Raw genomic sequence first — 21,562 nt, 5'->3', positions numbered from 1 at the left:
GTTACTACATTACTTACGTTCCTTCATTTAATAATTCACTTATTTATTCAGTCATTCACTTACTTTCTTATTCATTCCCTATTTTAATCACTCGTTTATTTTTCCTCACATATTTATAAATTTATTTATTTATTGCTTAGTTTATTGTTTCATTATCTCTTTTCATTTATTCATTCATTCCTCCATATGCTCATTTATTTGGTCAAAAATATTTTTCGGAATCGAATAGAAAAGATTTCATAAGAAAAATTTCATTTTTCACTTTAACCCATTAAGAAAGAGTGCAATGTTTCCTTTTTTTTTTTTTTTTTTTTTTGAAAGCACAAATTTACTGTCAAAAATTAAAAATAATGTTCAATGCAAAATTTATTATAAAATAGATTGTTCATTCTTTATGTACTGTAATTTTCAAAACAAAATTCCAGTTTGTTCATTTTGAAAAAGTTAAGCCGTCTTAACTATTTCACTTTGCCCTATATTTCTCTACTATACAAATCTAATGTTTGCAATGTTTTTTTATTTTTTTTCACAGCTACTTTTGCATTTAGAGCACTTTAATCTTTGAAGGTACTTTAAATATAAATTACAATTATTGCTTTATATTGATACATACTTCAATATATACTTTTTAAAAATATTTTATTTTTCTTTATTTTTTAAAAATCAAAATATGCAACTATGAAGGTACCTTTTATCTATCGATTTATTTTATTTTATTTATTTATGGAGGGTTAGAATTTTCTTAAAATTACTTGTCAAAATTTAACTAACAAGCACGATGTAATGTTAACAACACTTTATTTCATCTATTGTTTCCTTGCTTCCAAATGAAAAACAGATGTATATTATTCACTGAAACAATAACAAATGCATGACATTTGTGCAATATTTAGCATTAAGAAATAAGAACAATAAATTACCTTTGTGTTGTCAAATAATTATTTTTTTATTTTTTATTTTGAGGGAGGGGGGGGCGCTCAACCGACTTCAAGGGCTTGTAAATCACCCTGAAAATAAACCAACTTAATAACTCTTCATTTTATTTAACTTAGTGCAATGCCAAACTTTTGCTGTAACGCCAAATATAGCACTTCGGGACCCCCTTTTTTTTTTCAAGGCCGCGTCTTCTGACAGAATGGGTGAGGAACGACGAATTCCATTCATTGCCTCGCTTTCAACAATACTTCCCCCTCCGATCATATATTATACGTCACACATGAATCCCCCAAGGGTCATTATTTTTTGTATCGAGGTTCCTTATTCCTTGTGAATTTTACAAAAAATGTTCCTCAACCCTTCTTCCAATTTGTGATATTTTGATACAAACGATACGTTTAGCCATAACTAATAAATCTGGTTAAATCTAAAAGTACTTTTAAACAGCATGAATTAAATTTAAAACAAATTTTGTCAAAATAATTTCCGCATAGCAAAACAATGCGACACACACCGCGGCGTATCATTTCTGCTGTGATTGGTGAAAGTAGGCGTGTGAGTGTGTGAAATCAGATCAGTGTTTAATATTTGATAAAAGCATCAGTACTCTGGATCCCTACTACCCTACTATTTTATTCAAAGTAAGGGTAAATCTGGGAGTTCGGCTGCACTTTTTTTGCAGATGTGAAAAAAATTCCGTGGCTCATATAAAACAAAATAAGTCGTGATATGCTATTTAATGATAAATATAAAACACGTATACTATGCGGCAAAAATATAAAAAGTATTTAATTGTTTTTAAAATAAATCTAAAAACTTACATTAGGGTAAGAGGCCGGACGTGTGTGAGAGCTATGGCATAACAGCAGAGTGAAACAAAAAATGCTTTTGTTTTCACTAAGTTAAATTATTTACTAAGTAAAAACAAAAATAGTATACTCAATGATTTTACTGTTGTGAACATCATACAGTTTGAGAAATAAATACCTTTGTGCGGAGAAGTGAATGGTACTCAACAACGTCAACGTTTTGAAGCAGCACAAAATTAGCAGATTATTGCATGCACGTGTTTCGAGGCGTCAGGGAACCTCTTTTTCAATGCAAAATAGCGAGCTTTTGGATGAAAAGACAAAGACATCCAGTAAAAGCAACGAGAATGAACAGTAGACTGTTTAAATAGCAAAATAACAATACAAAGAACACAAAATGGAACTCAGAGCGAAATTTATTACGCGATTCTCTTCGAGAAGAAACCGTTGAGCAATAAATTTATCCCAAATCCTATAATAATAAGTTTTGCTAACAAAATGAAACCACGGATGAACAAATTAGCAATAGATTGTCAAAAAAAATTAATTATAACATTTAGCGAAAGGCAGAACAAACATAATGCAGGAAAAACCTGAAAAATGCAGGGCTGTGGAGTCGGAGTCGAACTGATTTTGTGGTAAAGGAGTCGGAGTCGTTCGAAAACATACCAACTCCGGACTTCTTTTTTGTCTTTAATTTTGCTGACTCTCCTTGCATTTTTTAAAAAAAACTGACTACCAATTAAGTTGATTACATGTATAAAGGCCTACTAACAAGAAAATAACTCATTGTGGCAATTAGCTGGCTTGATTGTTTATCGAACTTTCTGTAACAGCTACCTAAGCCGTCCCCTAGTTTGCTTGTTTTTTAACTTTATTCAACTCATAGCAAATATCAGCAAGCAGTTTATTTGCCTAACATTTTCTAAGTAATCACTTTCAAATAAAAATAATATATTTTTTACCTCGGTCTCAGTTATGAAATAGTAAAAGGAATGTATGTGTTAAGTTTGATAGATTAACAGTGGTTGTAAAACCTTTTAAAATATAATTTCATTTAAAGATAAAAATATTGCAATGTAACTAGAGAACGCGCAGTTGATAAAAATGCGGATGAAAAACTTAACATTTGGCATTTTAAGAATTGTTCGAAGAAAAATAAAAGTGAAGAGTTTTTTTTGATTTTGTAGGTAAGCGTCATGGATTTTATTTAAACATCTTTTCTGTTGAACCTGGGGCTCAGAATTGTATATGTACGCTTAAAAAAGCTCTTTAATTCTCACAACGTTCGACGAAAATTATATTTTAAAACTAGCAGAGATTTCGGTGAAATTTTCGGTTGCTCTAACAGTATGTATCGCTTGAGAAAGTCTGGAAAATTTTGAGGGTGATTGATAACTTCAAATAAGTGTTGGCACGAAAGTGCGAATACAAAAGATTCAATAAAATAGGAGAAGGTTGCCGTCAATGAACCGGTTCATATGATTGGACTTATATTTTCCCCAATCAGAGTTTTCTCAAGCACGAAATCAGTTTTACTGTCTTCTTTTGTTTCAAAACTGTTCAATGCAGAATCTTCAAAGGAGCTTGAATCAATACATCATATTGTTACACGTCCAAATAAGATTTCTACTTTTCACTTACTAATGATTGACATTTACATTTTGTTTTTACATGCTTTGAATATTACTGAACAACTAAATGGAAACATCAACTTGAAAGAGTGCATTTTCAAGTATAATTGCCCATATTTAAAGTTTCATTATGAATCGTCACAGCAGTGACAACTATGAAAACATTCAAAATGACGCGGTTGCTATCATTGAATTGCTAGGTGTTTCTATGAATGAACCAGCTAACAAAGGGGAATTCAAAGAATCTTACAAGTATTTTTAAAGTTCAGCTTAATTATGTTTAATTATTGATCAATCTCTCTTTTTAAATAAGTGTGATAATGATGAAAAAATATTTTAAAATAAGTTTTGGAAACTTCCTCAATTACTATATTTTCAACTTAAAAACTTGTGTAGTCGATTCAGTATTTGTTAAAGTAAATTTTAATACAGTTTTAAGTACGTTTGTTGTTCGAGAAAAATGCCAAAATAAGTAAGATAAAGCCAGTGGATAACTGAGGGCATGCAACGTACTATAGCGTAATCCTTGTCGTCAAGTAAAATTTGTGTGGATCAAAATTTTTGAGTTTGGATGAAACAGGACTCCCATTTGATCAAAAGAGGGCCCTTGAAATTTTTGCTAAGAAGAGTAAGTCACGTGTTAGAAAATATCAAGTTGTGAGCGAGGTGTTGTGAAAACAGCTGTGTTGTGTGAGTCCTGAGGGGATTTTATGTTTTTCCTGGGACAAAAAATAATTTTAAAAACCAATTTTCCCTTTTTGAATAACTTACTATTATTTGTGTTTGTTTATCTCCTGTAATAACTAGGGGAGACTGGGGACACTTGATCCCCACTTTAGTTTTCTTTTTTTTTTCTCTCTGCTGCTAACTATCAGTTTAAAAAAAAAAAAACAAATACGTGAACAAAGGTAATTTTTTCCTTTATCTGACAGTATTTTTTTTAGTTGAAATTAAACAGATAGTTTTGGTAAAATAATTTTTTTCAATAATTTCATAGAGGGATCATGTATCTTCATATCAAGGGATACATGATCCCTTCATGGGTGGTACTTGATCCCACTGAGAAAATACATAAACTTTTCACTAGATCAAGAATTTAGTTACGGATTTTCGTTTTCAACATAATGTTTGTAAAAAAATATTATTTATAATTTTCTTTATTAAATTATAATAATGTGAACACAAAATATCATTGTTTTAAATTCCATTAGAATATTTAAAAAATGTACACAACTTTAATAAACTTATGATGCTTTTGATCATTTACTAACTCTCCAATACAGTTATGAACAATATATTTTGTAAATAAAACTAACATTTTTTTAAGTAGCGCAATGAAGCTAAAATTACAAGAAATTTAAAAAAAATGGATGACAAGCACAAAAATCAACTTATTTGCTTCTTGTCTTACAATAATAAAAAAACAAAGAGTTTTATCAATTGAATTATTTTTTAAAAAGAGGGGGGGAAATGTAAGTATCAGTGTACTTATAAAAAAGAAAAGAAAGCCTAGCATATGTTTTCAAAACCTGATAAGTCAAATGCAAACAGTTCGTTTGTTGTAGTTCTGCTCAACCCAACTGGATGCGCGCAGCTGAACACATTTAGTCAATTTTTCAGGAAAAATAGATTGATTAAGCATATTGCCTTTTCATTTTAGAAAACTTATTTCAAACTCTAGAAATCCAACTTTGCATTCTATCCGCTACTGGGTCTGCATAATGGGCAACTCACTGTTTTGTTGTAAATCTAACTATAGCAAAATCATTTTTTTCCCCTTCAAACAAAGATTGAACATCTATTTCAATTTGTTCCACTTCATTTAGCTGATCAGAACATAATTCACCAGTAGAATTAATGTTTAGATATTTGAATTGTTATGTGGGTTACAATTGCGAACCTATTTTATTTGTTTAGCATATTTACTGCAGTGATTGTTTAAATCTATCACTCACACTATGATAAATGTTATTATGTTAGCATGGTTTTGAATGTTTAAAGTTAATGTCAACTAAGTAAACAACAGTTATATTGTTTTCATTGTGTTTATATTGTCATATGGATACTTGATCCCTGGGATCATATATCCCTCTAAACGAAGGGATCAAGTATCCCTAACATGCGATTTTTACAAACATACTTGTTCTATTATTATCAATCAGTGGCAATTTACTAAAAATATGTCTCAATTATTAAAGACTGTCTATACTTTAACATTACACTTCGGTATTTTTTAAAAGTTGTATATAACAGATAATGTAAACTTCAGGATGCTTTTCTAAAAAAAAGTTGACCTTGACACATTCAGACAATCATTTCTTGAGCTAATACAAATTGGCTGAAACAAAAAAAAAAATTTTTGAATTTGGACATCTTGAATTCAAATTATGTTTTTCGCAATCAATCACGAGTGTGTGTATGTAGGCGTGTGTATTTGTGTGGGGGTATGTGTTTGTGTGTAGGTGTTATGTGTATGTATGTGTAGGCATATGTGTTTGTGTCTGTGTGCTGGCATGAATGTGTGGGTAGTTGTGTGTATGAATGCGTGTGTGTATGTGTGAGTGTCTATATGTATGCGTATGTGTGTAGGTGTATGTGTGTGTAGGTGTATGTTAGGGTGTCCCAAGATATAATGGCGAAAAAAAAATTTGTGAAATCGAATACGCATACCCTCCAAATTTTTTCCATTTCACCTCAGAAACGTGAGAAAAAAGTTTTATTGCGATAAAGTAACGGGAACCCGTGCCGACTTGAGGTCAAAGTTGGACCTGAAATCCTGTACAGCGACTACAGTGGAAAGATTGCTAACTGTATATTTCCTTACTACACGCGACATCGATTTATTTAATGCAGATATTTGCAACAATATTAGACTACAAGAAACATTACTGTACATATTTTTATTTCAATGTTTGCTTTTTGCAGTCAGGATAGAACTTCTGGTGCTCTTGAACGCAAGGTAACACAATTAGTTTTTGTTCCTCATCAGCTGTTAGCAAACCATGAAAGTCCTGCATCATTTTTACCGCTCTTTCAGCTACATCGTTTACTGCTCTAAGCATTGAGACCGTCTTTGTCCCCATCAAGGAATGAAATATTATTGACCATACCGTAAAAGCTGGATCAAGTTTTATAGAGCAGCTTTTGAGATAATTGGGTCCACATTATCTTACACTTTTTTCAAGAAGCACAAATCTTTGTTGGGTGCTTTGACTGCCAAAATGCATTGAAGCCATGTTTTCACGTATATTGTCACTACAAACAAGCAAACATCAAACAATGCTTCAATTTCCTTCGTATCTAATTTTAGTTGTGAACTAAATAGTAATAGTTTTAGGGAGTAAATCGCTCGAGCCATCCCTCGAGCTTGGTGCATGGCTCCCGGTGATCTTATTTTAAATTCATTTCCTGTATCTCCACCTAAAAATATGATAGGCAGTTCTATCAACTCTCGATAGTCATCCCTGACCGTAATATTAGTTAGTTCAGCACAGTAAAAGTCAAGCAAATTTTCCAAGTTAGGGTACAAGTTCGGAACAACTCCGCAGCTCCTCCATAGCAGTGTATTTTAGTGGAATAGATCAGTTCATATGTTTGACGGCGGCAAGCAAAGAAAAGCATTTCTCTATCAAATTTTTACTCAAGAATAGCGCAATAACCACTTAAAGGATCTGTTTTGGAAGCTGTGGTATCACAACAGAGAGTTTTGAACTTTGTCTTAGAGATTCCAATCTAAAACTCCCTTTCGAACAGCCTATGTTTGTTCTTTTCCTGTAGAGTTATCCAGTTTAGACTTAGCAATGAGTTGTTCGTCACATCCATATGAAATAACTATAGATAAGCGATCTTCTTTTGATTTTTGAGCACTCAAAGCAGACAACAGTTTCATATCCCGAGGTAAATTCACTACATACGGTATACCGTGTACTGAAAACCAATTTTTATTCTTTCCTCGTACTCCTTCCACTTTTCGGTTCGAATTCTTTGAATTGAAGATTTACCTATGGGAAATTCATCAATGTTACACCCAAGTGCATCAATAGTAGCTTCAAGAATAAACACATAATCTCGTATACTTGGACACCTGTCCAATGCAGCAACTGACTTTGAAGTAATAAAATCGCTCCTCATTACATATCTACTTGTTCCATAGGTTCTGGAATACTTGTTCCAGGTTCTGATATACTTGTTCTAGGTTCTAATAAACTTGTTCCAGGTTCTGATGAACTTGTTCCAGGTACTGATGTTTCAGGGAAATCTTCTGAATTAATATTTTCACTAGAGCTCGAAGAGGAATCTTCTTGTACAGGTTCATACAATTCCGAGGATGTTGAAGCGTAATCGTATTTCATGCGCCTGTTTTCTTCTTTGACAGCTCAAAGTCGAGCCCTTTCCTCTTTGACGGCCAGTTTTTTAAATAGAAGAAGCATGTGCAATATTGAATAAATTGTTTAAATTATTCTCAAATTCTTGTTGACTCTGCCTGAATACTCTTGCAGTTTCTTTGCATTTTTTTAAAAGTCTCTACAACTTTGATACAGGTTTTTAAGTATATTCACACAATTTAACAACGATTTGGGGGAAATGCGTGCCTTTTCCCAAAAGATGATGCATTCCCGAATAGCGAGATTTGCACTTTCACTGATAGTTAAATTTACTTCTCGAATGTTATAAAACAAAACAGACAGAATTTGTCCGTTAGAGGAAAGTTTCAAGTCCGTAATTTGGTGTTTTACGACTTCTATTAAAAATATCTCTTTTTTCGAACTAACACTTCGAACTAACATAACTTTGAAATTCCACTGCCATGTTTCGTTCTCTATGGAAGGACTAGACTGCGCTCGCTGACAGTAATGTATTCGTATCGACACGTTTGACGGTTTGCAAATTGCCACGGATAAGCCCCCCCCCCCCCCCTCCTCTCAACATATGTTTTTCTGTTTTCATTTGTTTTCTGTGCACTATTTACAGCTGTTTTGAGCTTCACAAAGTATCGCTTCGCCAGCGTTCGCTTGCTTATGAATACACGTGCTATATGCACGTTTAGGCCTTTAGGCGCAAGTCGGCACGGGTTACTTTGCTTCAAATTGCATGAAACTTTTTTTACAATGGTTGTGTTATAAACGGAAAAAAATAAGAGGGTATGCGTTTTAAAAAAAAGACTTTCATTTTTTTGGGACACCCTAGTGTATGTGTTTGTGTGTGTGTATGTATGCGCGCGTGTGTAGGACATGGATGCAACCTGGAGACGGCTTTCGCTATAGGAGCAGCATCGTGAGGAGCCCGTCGACGGTTATGGTGCGGAGGGTGGCGGTGGGAAAAATCAAAGGAACGTCAAAAACAGTCAAGTGAGAACAATAAGCAATCGTGATTGCTCAAAAAAAAAAATGTTGCCAGTTTTTATGTACAAGTATAACTTTAATATAATTATCTGGTTTCAAATCTCTAATGATTTTGGTACATTTTTGGCTGTGGGATCATGTATCCCTAGGGACAAAGTATCCCCAGCCTCACCTATTTATATTTTAAGGTTTGATTTTCTGATTTAGAATGTGGTCCATTGATGGAAACTCAATGGTCCATCCATAGCAACTGGCTCCCATGAATGGACCACATGCTAAAATATTTCTTTTTAATTTTTATTTTTTACTGAATACATTTAACATAAAAGCGAATATTTTTATTAAAGGAAAAATATACTGAGTAATTATTCATACAGTCAATATAAAGTTTGAGTCTGAACTACTTCCTAAAAAAGGTCAAAAGTGTTATGTGGTTCATTGACGGCAACCTTCCCCTATATATGTTTTTGTTTTTGAATAATAGCAATACTTAACAAATAAATACCTTTGTGCTGAAAATTAAAATAATCAATTAACCAACGTTTTGAAGCACAAAAAATGTGTCTGCAGTAATTTGCAATTTTTGCGCTTCAAAACGTTGGTTACTTGATTATTTTAATATCAATACTTGTTTATTTTTCGCTGAGGGAGGAGATAAAAAATATTTATAATAGTACTTTACTTTAGAAGTTTTTGATGAAGTATGGAAAAAATTATAGTGTCGCTCCCCCCCCCCCCCCCGCAGCCGAAAAAGCACCTTTAAGAAATAACAAATATAATTCTGTGATTTACCATGTTACAACAAACGACCCCCCCCTCCCCCCGATTTCAATTAAATACAACTTAGGTTAAGATTCCTGCCGAAAATGAGTTAAGATAATGCATTCACAGAAATTAAAATCATTTGTCAGCTGAATAGTCCAGTCATATGAGTCAAAAAAAAGGGGGGGAGTCAACCTCGGAATGCGATATAGGAAGCTGTTAACTCCCCCCCCCCCTCCGTATAGAACTTTATTTTGCCAATTTAAAAGTTGTCTAATAAAATCTCGTTTCCTCGTCTTACGATATTCAAGGTCAAAAGTCACAAAAATCTTTTTTTTTTTTTTGCAAATATGTATCTCGGTTCCTGTCAGTGGCGGATCCAGACATCCTGTTGGGAGGGGCGAATGAGTACTACAGTATGGGGGGGGGAGGGTTCGAGTACCAAGAATAAAAAATTTAAATAAAGGGAAGAATTTCTACTAATATTTCGGATTCATTATCCAAATTAAACTCTTCAACTTTTGATTCGTTTGAGGGCTCGTGCGAAGTATTAGTAGTCATTTAGGTTCTCAATTGTACTTTTTGCATTAGAAAAGAAAGGTTGCAGCATCAGGATGGCATCTCTTTTACCAGTTTTCGTACCGAACATAATGAAATACAAAAATTGTATTGTTAAATCAAATTTGAAGATACATGGATTTGTTTGTTGATTGAAGTGTTTAAAATTCACGCATAAGTAACAGGGTTTGCGAGTTCTCCCCTGAACATTTTTGTTCGGAACGCATTTTTAGACTCTTTAAGGGTAAAGTTTAGAAATTTAAGGGTATATTTTCGAAAACACAGTTGTTTGCTATCTTTGGTGGCTTGAACGGAGAGGATAAGATTTAGGAATTCTCCCCAGGTCGTTTTTTTTCTTATATTAGATCTTCAAAATCGCAATTCGAGATATCGTTAGTAATTTTAAAAACCAGGGGGGTCGGGGGTTTTCCCTCCGAAAAAAAATTTCGAACTGAAGTCCTAAAAACGCCACCATGATAACGTAGCAAAAGACATGGGGTACAGGATTTTTTCCCCGGAAATATTTCAATGTTAGAAGTTTCAAAAACGCAGTTTTAGATTATCTTTGAATGGTGTTGAAAGATGAGAAAAAAAGGGACATGGGGGGGCTGAAATTTTTCGAAATTGGAGTCCTGAAAACGCAGTTAAAAGATCTTTTATGACGTAGGGGGAAGGAACAGAGATCAGAACTTTCTATATCGGAAATTGTTCGAAATTGGAGATTTGAAAAGCGATGCTTGGCCATGTTTTAGCTGGTCCCTTGGGACTTCGAATTAACGAGAGTCGACAGTATTAAAATTTTGTGTTTAACACTTAGTTGCTGATTGTCAAAATCTAAAATCAAAGTTTTGCACCCATTTCTTTCTTCAAATATACATCATTTTATTTGATATATGATCAATTTACCCCACCTGACCCAAATTATTATTTAAGTTATTTTTAAAATCAAAAAATAAAATACACAATTAAATAACAGCATTATTCATAAAACAATAACGGTAAACGTTATATTAGGTATTGTTAAATTTGCATTGCATTTTTAACTTGACATTACCTTTATTGAAAGTACTTTTTGCGTATAAAAAAAGCAATATAATGTAAAACATCCTATTTAGCAGTTATTCCAAGAATAGGTACATGTACTGTTTAAGCAGTCTGCTGAAAGTATACTCTTTCATCCTGAATTTTCAACTTACTGAAGGAAGTCTGGTCCCGATCACTTTGACTAATGGAGGTTCTACAGTATAATGCAGGTAAAAGTAACGTTCTAGTCAGAGCTCAGCTCTTTAATCCAAAAACTAAACTTTATGTCATTCAATCTTCCATCAAAGGGAAAAAAAGTTTTAAAGGGCTTTGCGAACTAATTTTGATAAATATCAATTTCAAATATGTCTTATACAATCTTTCAACATGTATACACATCTTCTTAAATAATATGTTTTTCACCATCAGGTCTTGAAACATGTTTTCTCCAACCGTATAAAATATAATCAGTTCTTCCGTCTACTTAAGAATAATGTGCATGTTATCCTTAACCCTTCGTGGCAGGCATATATAAATTATTTCCAAATCTAAAAAAAAGTGTCTTTGAATAAGTAAAACTTAATGTAATTGCATTTAAGGCCTGAAAATTTTTTTACAATTTTATTTTTTACGAGGCGAGGTGGGACACCTTATGTCCCACCATGCAACTAGCATGTCTTATAGCATATTTGTATGAAACAGAAACAAGTTCCAGATGTGGAAAAACAAATAAAATCTTCATTCTTAAACAATATTGATAATTAAATTCAAAATGTATTTTGGGAACAAATCAAATATTTTCTCATTTGAAAAGATGTATTTCAATGAGTTAATAAGAAATTACTTAAAAGTATTTGTCTTAGATTCATTTTAAAATTGAAATTCTGCAAATTTATGCATAATACTACACACAACATTAAAATTGGCACTTAATTATAAAACAATATAATTGGTGAATTCCAGCAGTAACCGAAAGACGGTTTTTACAAAAAAATCCATGGATATCTGTCTGTGAGCATATCAAAATACATATTTTTTCAAAAACTGATGCATAGACTTTTATACACATCATAGTAAGTTGCTAAAAAAGCCAAAGCTAAGAATTTTTCGTTAGTATTTTTTTTTTAATTAAATTTAAAAAACGGTAAAGGAAGGACATTTTTGCGACATGATTTTCACGCTATCATGTTCTCCCCAAAAGTTCGGCTAAACTATAAAAGAGAAAACTGTATAAAAATTAGATAACATACGGAAGCGTTCAATAATTACAATTTCGCCTCTAGTTTTAAAAATAATTATTTTAAGCATATGTTATGTATTTGTTAAGGGTAACAGATGGACAACAAGCAATTAAACTTGGCAAAGCAATTAAACTTGGTAAATTTCAACTAAAAAACATTTATTCAGCTAATACAGCAGTCTGAAACAATAATATCTAATGAATGACCCATCTGTTACAATTCTTTAAATACTCAATAATTTTATCAGAATCCATGCAATATTTATCTTCTTGCTCAGGAATTTCAAAGATCATTTCCACATAATTATGCATTCTCAAACAAGCTATTTCTATTCCTTTATCTTCTATATGAAATACCTGTCCAATATTGCTCTTTGTTAGTTTCTTTACCTTCCATTCAATTAACAAAACTTGTCCAAACGTTAATGAATTATTTTGCATAGTCTTTATGATTTGGTGTTTTTGATTCAGCTGTATCTTCATTTTTAACATTATTTATAACTGTCTTCAGTATGTTGACTTTGGAGTGAAATTGATTTGTTGAAGTAGATTTGTTGAAGTACTTACTATATTCAACAACATAACTTGTTACAGGGTTGAAATAGAGCATATCTGTGTGTCAGAAGGAGAATGGATATTACTCCATCTTTGTGAAATTTTATCTCTGAATTTACTGATCTCTTTTTAGAACGTTTAACAGTTAAACCAGTGCTCTCAACAGTGCTTTCCTGTGACTTGTGGCAACAAATCTGAAAGCAGTTTCAATATTGTATTGTTCCAATATAAATTTTAAATTTGTAAGCAATTGTTTCTGCTTGAATTGGCTTGTCATATCACAAAACTGTCATACCAAAGTGATTTTCACATACTAAGAAATTTTTATGTGTAGTTTTCATAATTTTCATCTCATACAATAGAAGAAATAAAATCACAAAACATTTTTTAAAAAATTTATGTAAAAGTTTATTTTTTAAATAAAAGCACTTATAAATTTTGTTCAAATATTACTTATATATGTTTTAAATGTGACTACTAACTTTAAACAATAGTTTGTTTTCTACTAGCATTATTAAATATTACCCTGTATCTGTTTATAGATAAATGTCCTTCCGTTACCGTATTTTTTTGTCCTTCCGTTACCATTAAAAACTATATAAATTAAATATCTATTAAAATTTTAATTATGCCTCCTTGACAAGGGGCAAAATTTTGCTTTGCATAAAAAACATTAATTTCTATACCCCATAGGTTCTTGGTAAACTAATTGAGATATAGTATTTTGGTAACAGAAGGACACCAAATTGTCACCTCAGTAATGAACCTATTTCATGGTTGAAATAAAAGAAATTTGAAACTACTTATCAAAAAAAGTTTAACTAGACATTCAAAAGATAAAAGTTAACCTAAATATTATTTGCTGATAGTAAGTTTATTCAAATTACAGTATGTAAAAAAAAAAAAAAAAAAAAACAGATTTTTTGCTCTGTAAAAATACAAAGAGGAAACTTGATTTTGCACTTGAGTTTCTGAAAGTCATCAAACTATTTGGGAAAAAACAGGATAAGATTCAAGAAATTCATTTATTTCTGAAGAGAATGGTATTTGGCAAGTGGCAGAATATTAATTTTTCAAATTCAAGTGTCATGTCTCCTTTTTCCTCGAATTCACCAATTATAAAACATGCTCTTTATACTTGACTATTTATTCTCTCTGAGGATTCAAGTAGATTCATCATCTGCATCAGAAGTGGTACCTAAATTAGCACCAGATTGTAACTCAGAAATGAGAGCTAGAGCGTCCAGAAATGTTACATTTTTTCCTTGACATTACAGTAAATTACAACAGCTTCAATAAAGCATGCCAACTAAGAAAAAATTAAATATAAAACAGAAAAAAAAATCCCTAGTGCTGCCATCTATTGAGCAGATTCTCAAGCGTGTGGTGGATCAGCTTCTGACCTGGCTGTTTTAAATGTAAAATAATTACTACAAAATACTTAATCTGTAAAATGTTTTTAGAAGTTAAAACCTTTGAACGTTAAAATATAACGTACTTACCAAAAATTTTCAAACAAAAGCGTTAAAATGTTTAAAAAATGTTCAATACATATACATCACCTTAGGGTTGCTTTTAAAAAAGATTTTCCAAACAAACTTAATCATTGGAAAAACTATTTTGAAAGCGTAACTTACACAAAAAAAATTACTTTAGATTATTCTTCTGTAGATAACAATACCTTTGGTGGCTCAAATTACTTAAAAATATTCTTCTGTGGATAACAATACCTTCGGGCACCACATTCACCATTATTTTTAATGTACTACATAATTGAGGCAAAGCTAACTTAACAGCATTGTGAATGCAACGCCGAATCTAATCATAATATTTTGACACTGCCAGGTTAGTTTGCCCCAACTATAATTTTCAGATTTATCATATTTTCTAAATTAGACTGATTGAAGAAGTATACTTGGCTATAATGTTTGGTTCACATGCATTTGTAAAACTTTTGAAGAGCAAATATTGCTCAAAATGTACTGCACCCACCTTTAACACTTTGCATAAACAAACTGCTCCTTGCATGAACTTCACTTGTAAAATCTCAAGACCATTAATGCAATTTATCCTGTTGTTTTTCGAATACAAACATGCCTATCAATAGCATTTAAGATAAATTAGGGAGTGAAAATTAAAATTAAAAAAATGTTAGGAATATAATTTTATTTTACTGGATTTCAGTGAAATTTTTTCAAAAGTATCCAGACTCCACTTAAAATTACTTGCCACCCAACGACATAAATGAATCAACTCTTTATTTACATATTTATTTATTCTTTTTAAATTTCATTTGAAAGAATGAATTTCAGGAATAGTAGGGTACTAAGATAGAAAATCTTTAAAAACATACATAGGTAAGTGACAATCTGACTCAATTAGTGATTAGTTTTAGAGCTGATTGTAAAACTACCAATCTGAAGTATCCTGCTTAATAGAATAGAGGTTAAAAGAATATCTCACTTAATGTAATACATTTTCAATGTACCAATTCGTTGAAATTTGTTATTTCGATCCCAGATAATGGAATATCCTACATATAAGAACAATATTTTGTGAAAAGTTGGCTATACCATTAAGCTCGCTTGACTATATTTTAATTTGCTACTACTAGTACAAATGCCTCATACCTTTAAAAACTGATAGGGATTGAACAGGATATGTCTGTTACTTTGTGTGATATATCAGTTACTAATGGAGAAATGCTCCATCTGGTTTACTACACACACACACACAAAAAAAAAAAAAAAGAAAGAAAAACCTTTAATGAAAGTTTTTTTTTTTTTTCTGATAGATTACTATGAAAATCTGTTGTTAATGACGTTATAAAATATGAGCAGATGAATTAGATTCAATAAAGAATGATTACAGGAAGTGAAAATTAGCACATTTTAGTTATTGATGTACAATAATTATTAGCATTCTCAAAAAATGTACTTAATTAATGAAAAATGAATGAAGATATTTCAGTCTCATTTTTAATTAACTTTAAGCATTGTACCAGTGTTAAAACTAGATATTATTGCTCATACCTGATTTGCTTTTTATACATCAAATTTGGGAATAAGGTCAAATTACTGCATTCATACATTTGTGTTATGTTTCTTACATATCAAGCATTTTTTTCTTCACAAAATGCCACCATTAAAAATACATTATTTTATTTGTTAAGCCTATTGGTTATAAGGCATTATAAAATTAGCATATTTATAAATCCATACAATTTACAATCGTATTTAGTCTCGATAGTTTTAAAATGGATTAGCCGATATCTTTCCCAAAAACCAAAAAGACTTTAGTTTGATATATTATTTATTTTTACCAATATTTTTAAATTCACAACTAGTAATGAAAACACAATCACAAAATAAAACCATATCATGCAAATATGTCACCCATTGAAAAATTAAAAAAAAAAAAAAAGACAGAAAATTTGAGTTTGGAAACGTGCAAAAAAACATTTTGAAACCAGGGAATGTTCTTCATCACACTACAAACTACATAAAATAGTTCTTCTAAGGATTAAATCTACAGAAAAATAGGATATACATAAAATATTTTATCATCATCTAAACTACATGTGAATTCAGGTATAATAAAATCTTTCTCAAGCCAAAATATATAAACAAAAGAAAAAGGCTTCTAGTTTCAGGCAGAAAATTTTTATTTTGCAACAATAAAATACCTTACAAATCTTGAAATTTCATAAACTGAATAGATTAGATATTTTCCATCCTAATCAACCTTTAAAAAAGAAGAAAACACACATAAAATTATTTTATTATACAAATTAGTGGAATTCCTAGCATGAACAGTTAACATATGCCATGAACATCATTTATTTATTACACAATGATATATTACAATGGTATTCAATGAAAAGAGGCTTTTTCATTTAGTGAAAAAAAAACAAAACAAAATAGTAATATTAATAATAATAATAGTAATAGCTTAAAGACCATTATGAAGGAAAAAAAAATGTAGTAAGTATTGAATTTGAACATCAACACAACAAATAAGCAATAACAACATCAAAACCAAAATAAGGCCAACTGGATAATTTCTTCAGATGTAACACAAGATTATTTTTTAAATAAAGCAAAAAGTATCGGTAAACAAGAATTTAAGGACAATTTAAACACCCTTCTGGTTTCCAGAGAATGGAGACACATTTTCTGTTCCAGTCGTGCTGATCTGACCAGGCTCAAAGGGACCACTTAACAGATAATTCTGACTTGAATGAAAGTAATGCCATATAAAACTGACGTGGCATTTAACATGCTACTTATCAAAGCATTTTTTTTAAGTAATTTTTTAAGGCAGATGTGAACAGAACTCAACTAAAACTTTAGAGGATACTGGACCCAAGCTTCATTTAGTGCCCCCTCCCTTAACTGATATGGTGTTGTCAAACTTTTGCTCAGTAAATATAGGACATAAATATCAAAGATATCTATTATATAGCATTTAAAATACAGTAAAATATAATATTATACATGGAGTGTCTTTGGGATTTGTGAACAAAGTTATAATTATAAGTTGAAATTGTTTTTCTAGACTTAATATTTGCTTTTTCTATGGTGCAATTTGAAATTGCCCCATTTAAAAAAATAGCTACAGATTTGTTGCCCCCCCCCCCCAAATCATGGTGTCATCAGCCAGTGTCTTAATCTGGCTCTGGTTGTGAAGTACAGAGTACCTGCTACATTTGGAGATTTGACTTTCCATAACTTCTCTTAACTTTCCATGACTCGCGAAATGCTTTTCTTTCAGAAAAAAAAAAAACATACCGTTTTCTTAATGACATCTAAATTAGTGTGCAAAAAGAAAATTGCAACCATCTGATCAATACTTTGCCCATATGTTTCTAAAAATTCAAATTAAAGCAAAATGTAATGAGCTACTATTATTACTACTACAACTGAAAAGTAATTCATGCAACAATGACTAGTGATACACATGAAGTAATTACAGAGTTTTAAATTTAATACTTTGCTAGCAAGGACATATATTCATAAATCTAAAATTTTCGAAAATATTTTTGGTTTTGGAAAAATAATCACAAAAACTTTAAATAGGAAAGAAGTAACAAGTAATCAAATTTATTATATCTTCTCTGAAACACCTAATGTGATAACCTAACCTAATATGCAATAATCTTCCAATCACAGAAAATAGTTTTAAACAAAAGTTCCAATTGTCAGATGATTTTCAAAAATAAGAGGATCTTCAAATTTGCCGCAATAATGATGTAAAACCATTGGTGAATAGCAAACCCTAAAGCTAGTTTAATTTATATATTCATTTCTTTAAAATTTTGAACTTTTCCTTAAATAATATTTTATTTCAAAAACAAATAAAGAATCTATATTTGTAACTTTAAAGAACCAGCAGTTAAGTTGTGACTAGCAGTAATTTATTACTTATTAAAATAAAGTTCACAGTAAATAAATAAACAATCAGAATTCAAAAAAACTGAATACAGTCAACTGGCGATAACTCGAAATTTTCAATAACTGAAAAAAGAAAGCATTTTCCTAAGCCTTTAATGCTTTTTTAATGAAATTTTATCTCTTTAACTCTAAGTATTTTTTCCTTCTTCTGGATAACTCGAATTTTTTCCCATTCACTCAAAAAAAAAATTTAATTCCGTTTTTCTAACTCCTATGCCTTTTACTTTGTTATCTCCCCCATTTAAGCGCTCTTGAGAAGAAAAACGTGCCCTTGGGCTCTTTCTTTTGTTTGAGATTTTCAGAGTTGTGTTCAACACAGGTATGTGGGAGGGGAGACATGTTTCAGCTGCTGTTTTCTGTCAGCAGTGGACAAGTTTCTGGAATAAACATTCTCTCAACCTGAGTGACTAGTTCTCAGAACACAACTCTTTCTCATTCTAGTCTTTGTCTTCCTACCTTGCTTATTAGTGCTGCGCAGAAGCTAATGTTTATTTTTCATCGAATTATGGCTACAAAACGAAAATGCTCTACACTTTCTATTGCAGAGAAGAAAAAGGTGATTGATGCGGTTGAAAAAGGGGGAAAGAAAAAGATTGATATTGCGAAGGAGTTTGGTATTCCAAACAACACACTGTCAATCATTCTGAAAAACAAAGACACTATTCTTGAAAACTTTGATGATAATCAAGGGGATGGGAAAAGAATGAAAATTGCGGAATATCCAGAAGTCGAAAAATGCTTGATAAAATGGATAACGCAGTGTCGGACCCGGAACATTCCACTTGGTGGAAACATATTGAGAGAACAGAAGAGGAAGATGAGGTCATTAAAGAACTTATCAATTCAAAACAGATCACCTTAAAGAAGCAGAAAGTGCCATGCATGTCATGCAGGCATTCATTGAATCAAGACCTGATACAGACACAAAGACATTCAATGCTATTTCCCATCTGGAAAATGTAATTGACATGGAAAGAAAAGAGAATACCGGTCAAACTCTTCTTGACAGTTATTCTTATTTTATAATTGATATTTTTAAATGAGGTACATAGTACTTATATTAAATAGAATGATTTTTTGTAAGACTTTCAATAACTCAAATTTTTGATAACTGGAATTTTTTTATCTCTTCCCTCCATTTTCGAGTTAGCAAGAGTTGACTGTATTAAACTTACTTACTTAGCAATTAATTACCAGATTTGATTGCCAACATTTTAGAATAGAAAACAAATATAGAAAAAAATAATATCCAGAATTCGTAACTTGCAACATTTTAAAATTAATAAAAAACAATGAAAATTCCCCCAAATTTCCACATTTTATCGCCATTCTAGACATCCTTAAATAATTAATTAGAGCAATTTCATTTTCCAAAATCTTTATTAATTTAAGACACTAGTAAAATTAATGATACAATTTTTATGGGTTCCTTGAATTAACTCAGATGTAAATGTATTAAAATTTTTGAATGTGCAAGGAAAAATTAGAAGAGTATAAGTTCTTAGCTACACAATAAGATTTATAATGGTTAAAATAAAGCTTAGCACAAAATTATTAATATTCAAGCAGTAGAATAAAAAAATAATGAAAAATGAACAAGATGCATAAATTTTACCTTGAACTTGTAAAATTTGAGAAGTAAACATGTTCTAGAGCTCAAAATCCCTTACCAAGTGACTGTTTTAGCACTTTTAATAGGAAATCATGAATTTTCATAACCATTTTCGATCATGGTCAAAATACATGACTTTCCCTGACTTTCCAGGTGCACCCTGGAACTAATAGAAAATTGTAACAGAAATAATGAAAATGACATAGCAGGCAGAATACAAATGTGCCTAGAGCTTGAAATAAACAGCGATCTGCTGATCCAGGACCACAAAAATATCCATAGGAGCAGAAGAATATAAATTTTAGCTGTCCATGAGACCAATGAAATTTTACTTATGCTCTTCTTTATAAAATTTTAGCACCATTTTTGAAACTGTTCCCAGATAGTTTTCACATTTATTTACAATGATTAGGTTTTTCTTTGTAAGAAAAGATAGGTTGAGAAATTTCTACAGCATTATAACATTATTTTGGCCAACTTATTACTTTCCTCCCAAAACAATTGCTTTTTGTAAGTTAATACAAACACAAATGGGATGCCCAGCAACGGTCTATGGACCCAACTAGGCTATTTTTTTTAAAACTATTTCTGAAACCATTAGTTAAAAATAGACATAAAAAAGGTGCTGATTTATTTTTCACGATAAAAGTAGTAATTACAAAAACATATCAAGTGAACCTCTTTGAAAGAAAAACTGTTAAAATTGTATCTTAAATAATTTATAGGGAGATATATAGGAAATGTAAAACAAATGCAGTCAGACCTTGATATAAGGTCACACTTCAATACTTCACAGAACTGACCGCATAAGCGGAATGATCTTATAACTGATTCATATGATAAGCATGGTATATTAATAATAATAGTTTTCTATTAAAAAAAATAATAATAAATTAAAAACTACCACTCTGTTATAACTTTTAATTCAGTTGATCTAATTAAAATGATTGGAATCAATAAATAAAATTATTTTTAACTTTAAATTGGGAATAAAGTTGTATGTAAGTATGCTGAAACAAAGCACTAACGTACAGCTTACCTTAGTCCGAATAACCCATGATACTGGACTGCCGTAATTGTTCTAATTTTTGCACTATGTTTTCTAAGTTTCATATTCTCTGAGAGAAAGAAAGTTAGCTTTATCATTTCAGTATAAAAAAATGTTATATGATGTTTATGCTCTCAGTGAGTGTTTGCTTTTGTCAACACTTCAGTATCTTTTGTTATATTCACCTTCTACTACATTCTTTACCTTTATGCTAGTAAAATAGCTTTTCAGCACTTGAAGATTGTGCTTCACAGGCAGGGCCGGATTTAGACTTAACAGGGCTTTAAGCTATTTCAGGTATGGAGCCCCTTTTGTAGTCCAAGCGTTTTCTCTGGGTGGTGTAAGAGGCAATTTTTATTTAAAATTTTTTTTCCTTTTACTATGTTTGTCTCTGTCCCCTGATCCATACCCAAACTTTTTTGTTTGTTTTGTAATGTGTTTTCCTGTTGTCCTTTTTTGGATTGACCTTAAAAAGGAGAACGGCATTAAGAAAGTGACGCAATACTCCCCTTTAAGTGGAGTATAGAATATCCCAATTGGAGGGGATCAGGAGGGTTCTCCCCTGGAGGAAATATTGAAAAATAGATATA

At 31.2% G+C, this 21,562-nt stretch overlaps 1 protein-coding gene across 4 annotated transcripts in view; it reads right to left on the bottom strand.

The window, feature by feature from the left end:
• LOC129231560 (uncharacterized) overlaps positions 1 to 21,562 on the bottom strand; it is an 83,480-nt gene that overhangs the window by 54,113 nt on the left and 7,805 nt on the right. For 3 of the 4 annotated variants that reach the window (XM_054865912.1, XM_054865915.1, XM_054865913.1), the window contains exon 3: positions 16,545 to 16,603. The gene's annotated coding sequence lies outside the window, so the exon portion shown is untranslated. Of the gene's footprint in view, positions 1 to 16,505; positions 16,604 to 21,562 lie in introns of those variants that run through there. The other variant, XR_008581271.1, reaches the window with a different exon arrangement.

Source organism: Uloborus diversus, chromosome 10, assembly GCF_026930045.1.
Source record: "Uloborus diversus isolate 005 chromosome 10, Udiv.v.3.1, whole genome shotgun sequence".
Classification (NCBI taxonomy): domain Eukaryota; kingdom Metazoa; phylum Arthropoda; class Arachnida; order Araneae; family Uloboridae; genus Uloborus; species Uloborus diversus.
Note: the sequence above shows the minus strand (reverse complement) of the source record. Positions and strands in the feature narration are given on the sequence as shown.